This window comes from Astyanax mexicanus, chromosome 19 (genome assembly GCF_023375975.1).
Source record: "Astyanax mexicanus isolate ESR-SI-001 chromosome 19, AstMex3_surface, whole genome shotgun sequence".
Taxonomy (NCBI): domain Eukaryota; kingdom Metazoa; phylum Chordata; class Actinopteri; order Characiformes; family Acestrorhamphidae; genus Astyanax; species Astyanax mexicanus.
In genome coordinates this window covers 27,232,268-27,240,487 of record NC_064426.1, presented here as the reverse complement: position 1 = coordinate 27,240,487, position 8,220 = coordinate 27,232,268, and positions in this window count along the sequence as shown.

Genomic DNA, 8,220 nt, shown 5'->3' with positions numbered 1-8,220 from the left:
GACTGCTTCGCTGTAATGGATTACTGCATTTAATCAGTGGTAAGTGGCTCAAGATATCTGGGCACTCTTTTCTACTGTAGGCTTCACATGTTCTCTCAGACAGAAGTATCTTGAAATAGTGCCTTAGTTCTGGATAAGTTGTATGACTGGCCCACAATAATTATTCTGGCTGTTTTATTTATTGTTATGAGGAGAACTTCACAAAACTTTGAAGGGTTAAAGTGTTTGTAAAGACATCAAAAATACATCTCTGATGTGATTATCAGTATCAATATAATGTGCTTTATGTGTCCACAGCATAGTTATTTGTATTTCATACAAACATGTTTCAAGATTTGCTCTAAATTAACATATTATCGCAAATGATTCAACCTTAAAATAAGTCTCCTTTATAAAGAGTTTAAACATTTTTTTTATAAAGGAGGTCACTGTTGCACATCCTATGTATGTGATTAAATGACTACGAGACGGATGCCCAATTGGTGACATGACAACTTTCACAGTGTTTTATTGGCAAGGGAATGGAAGACATTTTTTCATGGTTAGCAATTAATTATTTTTAATTCCCTTAATATTTCTCTCATTGTCTCTATATTTAGAAGAGGTACAGCTTAAGCTTTTTGTTTTGCTTAAATTTACCAGGTGATAATAAAAACTGAAAATAAAAAGAAAATAGGCTGGAAAAATATGATTTCTGTTTAGTCTGAGGTCTTATAAATATCAAAAATAGTTAAACAAATTAAAATCCATAAAATCCATAAAATAAAAGTCATTTTTTAGAAAGTTGGAAAGTTTCGAGGGACAAACAGCACAATTTTCTGATAGTGACCCACATATTATTCATTCTGCTAGAGCGTTGTTGAAGCAACACATTCATGTTCTGCTCATCCTCCAGATGCATGTAGTTCAATAATACCCACTGCACATCTCTTTTTCTGTCTGACCTCTGAGTCATGAGTTTTCACCCCACAGTTTGCCCTGGGGGTCAGCGTCACAGTCATGTGTATGTGTATGTGTGTTTGTATAGCTGTCAACTTGCTACTTAAAAGAGAGCCCTCTTGTGGCTGAGCAATGAACTACCTCTGTCTACAGCATGGGGTGGGAGGGGGTTTGATCAAGTGGGAGAGTATTATAATGAAATTAGACTGGTAATCAAAAGAATACGGCTTTGTTACAGATGAACGGCAGCCGTGCTTCTGAAGGATTCCCCAGCCAACATGCTCATGTGGGGCTCCCAAGCTGTAGCATACAGCTCTGGGGAAAATTAAGTTTCTGAATCAGTTTCTCTGATTTTGCTATTTATAGGTATATGTTTGAGTAAAACCAACATTATTGTTTTCTATAAGTTACACAGCAAATTTCTGTAGTTAGAAAATCTGGAGTTAAACTAAATTTGTGTAAATTTATTTTCTAATTTAAACTACAAGTTAGGTAGTGTAGTATTTCATAGTTTATTCCAAGGTGTTGAGGAGTGTGACTGAACTCTCCCCCAATCTTAGCTCCCCATCAGTGTGTAGTCTTGCCCACCGGGGCTACTTTTACTGTTTTTTATATTTTATATTATGGTTATTTACCTAGCTGATGTGTTGTTGGCTATAAGAGCAAGTTACCATTTTCTGCACTGTAAAGTGTGATAAAGTGCTGGCAATGCACTGAGAACTGTAATGCAGAATTAAAGTTGCCATGCAATGGAAAAACACACTGATGTGCACTTGTTAAGTATGAAATTGTTATTCTAATCAGTAGTGATGCTTTTTGTTGTCATTTTACTCTTAAATGTTCCAGGGTTTTAAAATATTACAATGTTTTCTTAGTAACATTAGTTTAATAACACAAATGTTTGCATTATTTGTTAAAACTGTGAAATAGTTAAGGTTAAAATTAACTTCAGCTGAGAGCTGTATTTTATACTAAATGTGATAAATATTTTAACTCCCACAACAGATCAGATTTAATTCCTGAACAGAGTTAAAAGGCCAACCCTCAGAAAAGAGTTACTTTAACTCTGTCATAGAGTGTATACGATGGTCACGCATATACACTCAAAATGAGTTGATATTAACTCTCAGGGAGTTTATTCCAAAGAACAGAATTTGCTGTGTACAGACAACATTTTTTTCTCCCAAATTGCAAATAACAAATAAATATTGTCATTTAGAGCATTTATTTGCAGAAAATTAGAAACGACTGAAAAAAAGATGCAGACCTCAAATAATGCAAAGAAAACAAGTTCATATTCATAAAGTTTTAAGAGTTCAGAAACCAATATTTGGTGGAATAACCCTGTTTTTTTAATCATTGTTATCTTGGCATGTTTTTCTACACACTGCTTTTGGATAACTTAATGCCACTCCTTGTGCAAACATTCAAGCAGTTCTGCTTGGTTTGATCACCTTTTTCTTGATTATATTCCAGAGGTTTTAAATTTAAAATCAAAGAAACTCATCATTTTTAGGTGGTCTCTTATTTTTTTCAAGAGCTGTATTATCTGGGGTGGTAACTCAATTATAAGTACTGTTTATTTGTTATACTCTTGGTCATCCCGAATATGTTTCCAGAATATGTTTTATATTTTAGATTCTTCAAAGTAGCACCTCTTGCTTAGATGACTTTAGCTTTGCACATCTTGGCTGGATTTTCTCAGTCATCTTTATGAGGTAGAGTCTCATGGAATGGCTTTCAATTAATGACACTTTGGGCGTGCGTTTTCATGGAGATAAACGTAAACACAACAGTGAGTGGAAATGAAGGAGCTACTGAATGTGATGTCATGACAGAGAAAGTCTAAAAACTCACTGGTGAAATAGTGTGAAATATTTTTTACAGACGTCCCCCTGAAAAACTAATCCGTTCCGGATAGGGCTATAGAAGGCGGGTGGTAATGATTGTGACTGTGACTGACCTGTCCATGCAACAATTCAGACCTTAAATTAGATACTAGTGAGTATCAGATAGAGGGTACATAGGGTTCTTGGAGTGAAGCCATAGAAGAACAACTTCGGCTCCCCTAAAGGACCTTCAGACAAATTAGTCTTTAAAAGTCAATTGGAGTCAGTGAGTAACGCAGATGCCTGGCATGACTTCCATGGTCATTGTTGTTTCGTAACCACTGCAGATACTTCTGTGTGGTGAGTTTAAGTGTGTGTTTCCATGCAGTGTGACTGTGCTGGGCCCGGGGCATCTGCTCTGATGGCAGTAGATGTACAACGTGCACAAGAACACACACACACACACACACACAGCCTTGCAGCGCAGGCTACAATCTGGGCATCCCTGCTAAATATAGAAAGACACACCAGTGAGCCAGGACCTCAGGAACAGAGTATCTGGACAGATATTATTCTAATATTTATTGAATCAGAAAATCAAATCATTCTTTCTCTATTCAGCCTCTCAGTCTCTATTCAATATTTATTAATCTCACAGGACAAAGCGTTGCGTTGTGTTATATAATAGTCTGTCAATCACTGCTGTCATCTTCACCCCCATTACAGCATTGTGAAAAATATTTTTTTGTTTTCGCTTTTGTGTCATACTTGTTTTTTTTTTTTTCAGATTAACAAACAAACTTTAATATCAGTCAAAGAAAAAAATATGATTTCATTCATTGCATTAAAAAAATGATCCACACCAACCTGGCTCTATGTAAAAAAAATATATATTGAATTAACAGTAATTAACTACATTTTGTGGAAATCCAAGTTCAATTTCACTAACCACAGCCAGGCCTGATTACTGCCAAACCAGTAAAATGAAAAAAACAAACAAACAAACAAACAAACAAACAAAAAAATTGAATTAACCCTTTTTGACAACATGAAGCATGTCCTTGTCCGTGTGTATAAATAGTCCTCCTTTTTGCTCTGCTATTTGTCCGTGGTTAGACATTTTTATTTTACGTCAGTCAGATTCTCGTGTTTCTCGTGTTTTCATAGTCCTCAGTTTCAAGTTTCGTGTTTTGTTTTGCTTCAGTCGTTTGTTACTTTGTTTATTTAGTTCCTCGTTTGTTTATTTGTTTATTGTTCAATAAATCACTCTTTTTTGCGTCCGCCTCCACGTCTCGTCCCTGCTCCAACATGACACACATTATGCCCCGATCTAAGAAAATTCAAGAACAAATGAGACTGACCTAGTGAAATTGCTCCAAATGGGCATGGACAACTCATCCAAGAGGTCCCAAAAGAACCCAGAACAGAATATAATGAACTACAATTGCCTCACTTGCCTACGCTATGTGTTTCAATAATAAGTTAATAAGATTCAATTATAAGAAAAATACTGGGTGAAAATGGTGTCCATGGTAGACCAAAAAAAATTTGCCAACAAACATAAATGAAATCATCAACTAAAATATATATTTTTTATTTACTCAGGTTTTTTTCGAAATCTGAAAAATTGAATTTTTATTCATCAGATTGGATCTTAAAGGAATTTCACAGGAGTTTCATTACCTTTGCTCTTCAGCTGCTTTTAATTGCTGCTGTTGTTTTTCTTCTTGTCTTATGTCATCCTTACAAGCACCTGGAGCTAAGTCTCTCTCTCTTTCTCTCTCTCTCTCTCTCTCTCTCTCTCTCTTTCTCTCTCTAGCTCTCTGAGTTTTGATTCAGCTTTTTTGCCCTCCTGCGCTCAGATGTGTATCTACAAAGACCAGGGCAGAATACTTTGAAAACCCAGGGATGCCTGAATACCAAATACATTGCATTACATTATATACCATTCCTTCAAAGATATTCTCCATTCTACACCTGCCTTAAAGCATACTGGGTTCCCTGCCTGTTCAAACCAACACACTCTTACATGACCAGTTAATTCTCTTTCTTGTTATAATCTCTGATAGATTAGTCTATGACAGTCTAATTTTTATTGCTTAATTTGAACATCGCAATCCATCTGATCTATCTTTTTATCTGCTGCTTCCTGGTCAAAATTACAGTGGATCCAGAACCTACTTGGTACTCTTGGATGTAAAGACAGGAATACCCCCTGGACAGGGTGCCAGTTCATCACAGGGTACCTCACATGCCCCCTTTCCTCACACCTAGAAGCAGTACGAACTCATGGGACACAGAGGAGAACCTCCAAACTCCTCATTCACAGAGACATCAGAGAGAACTGAACCCATATCTCCAGGTTCCTGAAGTTTTATGGCACATACAGTACAGTCTTACTAAGGTTTACTTGGTTTCTGTTTTTATTATTATTTATTATTGTATATTATTTATTTTCTTATTCAATACTCCATATTGCTCTTGTGTGTTACTGTCATGCTAACAGGTTCCAATTTTAGTATTTTTTTAGTCCTTTCAAAGTATCCTCTTCAAATTGTTCCTCATCACTCTTACAGATAGGCTTGCTCATTGGAGGCTAAGATATAAAAGTCTGGCAAACCCAGGGATCAAACCCACAACCTTGTCTTCAGAATTCCAGATCTATAACTACCAAGCCACTCCTGCCCCACTGATCTGGTGAAAGGGAAAACTTCTGAAGATTTTTTTTAGATGTGAAGTACCTGAAATTAGAAACTGCCTGTAACTCACACCCATTCATTCACACACTCATGTTTAGCAGGTTGAAGATTCTCCAGAAGATGGTGCTATTATTACTCATTTTTGGTTCTTCACCTCATTTTAGGTTCTTATGCCTAAATTCACAAAACCACAATTTTACATATCACATATACAGTGGCTTGCAAAAGTCTTCATACTCCTTGAACTTTTCCACATTTTGTTTTATTGAAATTTCAAGTGATAGACAAACACAAAGTATTGCATAATCGTAAAATGGAACAAAAATGCATGAAAATACGTGATTTTTAATTTTTTTTATCAAATAAAAATCTGGTGTGACAGGCAAAAGTATTCAGCTCCCTTTACTCTAAAACCCCTAAATAAAATCCAGTGCAATCAACTGTCTTCAGAATTCACTTAATTAGTTAATAGAGTCCAGCTGTGTGTAGTGTAGTCTCACTGTGTGTACTATTGCACATCACACGTTTCAGATTTTTATTTTGATAAAAAAAATCTGAAATCCATGTATCATTTTCATTTCACTTCCCACTTACGCAATACTTTGTGTTTGTCTATCACTTAAAATCTCAATAAAATACATTGAAGTTTGATGTTGTAAGGTGACAAAAGGTGGAAAAGTTCAAGGGGTATGAATATTTTTCTGTTAATATGTTTCATGAAACAAGAAAATAATGGTCATTTCTTCTTTACAAAGTCATTGTCCATCTCAGTTCACTGCCAGGTTTATTGGGTTGTCACAAATTGTCCATCCACCCATCTTCTCATATGTTCCTTTCTGGTCAGGGTCACTCTGGTCCAGAGCCTCACCGGATTCATTTGGGCAAAAAACAGGAATATCCCCTGGACATGGCACCAGTCCATTGCGTGGTACCACACACACACACATCCATTCAATCACACACAAACACACCTAGGGGCAATTTCACATATTCAGGTCACACACCATGTGGTTTTGTGAGGTGAAAAGGGAACTGTTGTTTCTTGAGGAAACCCACATGGAAAGAAAGAACACATCTTTGAGGAAAACTCCTCCAAGAGAGAAACCAAATCCAGACCATACCCAAGAACAGTGTTCAATCCAGTGCTAACCAGTGTTCTCTCTCCATAAGCGTGGTCTTACACATCCTTTTTAGAGTATACAGATACTTGACTGTATGGCATAACGTTGACATCATCACAGAACATGTACGCATACACATATCTCTCTGTCCATCCCACAAACAATTACATAAACCAAAAAAAAAAACACACTCAAATGCAAAACTCACCAGATAACTCAGAGAGACATGTCTGACATTCTGACATTCACTAAATGCCAGACTTCTGCCTACTCATACCAATCTCAGACTAATTCTACTTTCAAACTTTATAGCTCATGGCTTAACTTCTGTTTCTCTCTGTTTCCAGACAGGGTTTCATTAAAGCTAACATCTCCCCTCTGGCTAAAAACCTTAGGGGCCCTCATACAAGGCTGTGTGCAGACATTCTGGAGTTTGCCAGGAATAGGAAAACTCTTTAGTTTACATGAGCCAGGAAATAGTCCGATTTTTGCAACCAACCAATAAACTCACATGTAGGTCCCTATTTTAGCTATTTTTAGACAAGCCATCAAACCACACACACACCGTACAGCTTGATTTGAAGTGTGTCAGTATGTCTTCTTTGCTTTCATAACAACGAGAAAAGTACACCATACGCAGTTTGAAACAAAAAAGGCACACAAAAGGCATGTGCTAATTCTCTTAATTAATCATGGGTGTAAAGGCATAGGAGAGGGTTTGACATTTTGGGGGTGGGTAGGGGGGTTGGGGCACATTTGTTGAAATGAATCAAAGCCCACCCTATAGTGATTTAGAACAACATTTGTAGAATTATAGTTAATCACAAAAAAACAAAAAAAATTTTTTTTTTCTGTACTTCTGTTTGTTATTTGGTAAATCCAACTAAAGGTCACTTTACAACCTAAACATGTTACTCCACATTACATTTACTGTTAAAAATGATGTGTACAATGCAATTATATACAAATATTACAAAAACTGATCAGTTATCACCTAATATTTAAAACATTTCAACAACAGATGTGGTTATTATTATTATTATTATTATTAGTAGTAGTAATAGTAGTAGTATGTATTGGCATGTCAATTCTGTTGTATACTTACCTTTTCGCCACTCTTAAAAAAAAACTCTTCTTTTGTTTTATTTTTTCTACTGAAATCTTTTAATGGTGTCCTTTTATTAAAATAACTAACATTAATTAGAAACACGCTCTCCAGAGGGGGTGCTTTTTTAATGGCGGGGGTGCAGATTTCGGCGCGCTTTCAAAATAAAAGTTTATTTTAAAACAATTTCTGCTTTTTCTGCAGTATCATTTTAGCATAGACCATATACAGTACCAAAATATTGGTCTGGATTGTCCCAGACTTACATTAATTAGTTTCTCACCCAGACACCTTTAAAGTGACGAGTCCAACATGTACTACTACACCTTCTAATCACACTTTTACGTTGTTTTTCTACACATTTTGTCGACGGGAGCCTGTTCTGAGTGATCTGCCACGACAGCAAGTGTCCTCCTGACGCTAATAACGAAAATTAACAAGACAAGTTTTTACACACAATCACTCCCAGTGTATATCCGAACGGACAGTGCGCTACATAACACACAAACAGCCTTTAAGGTCTCCCA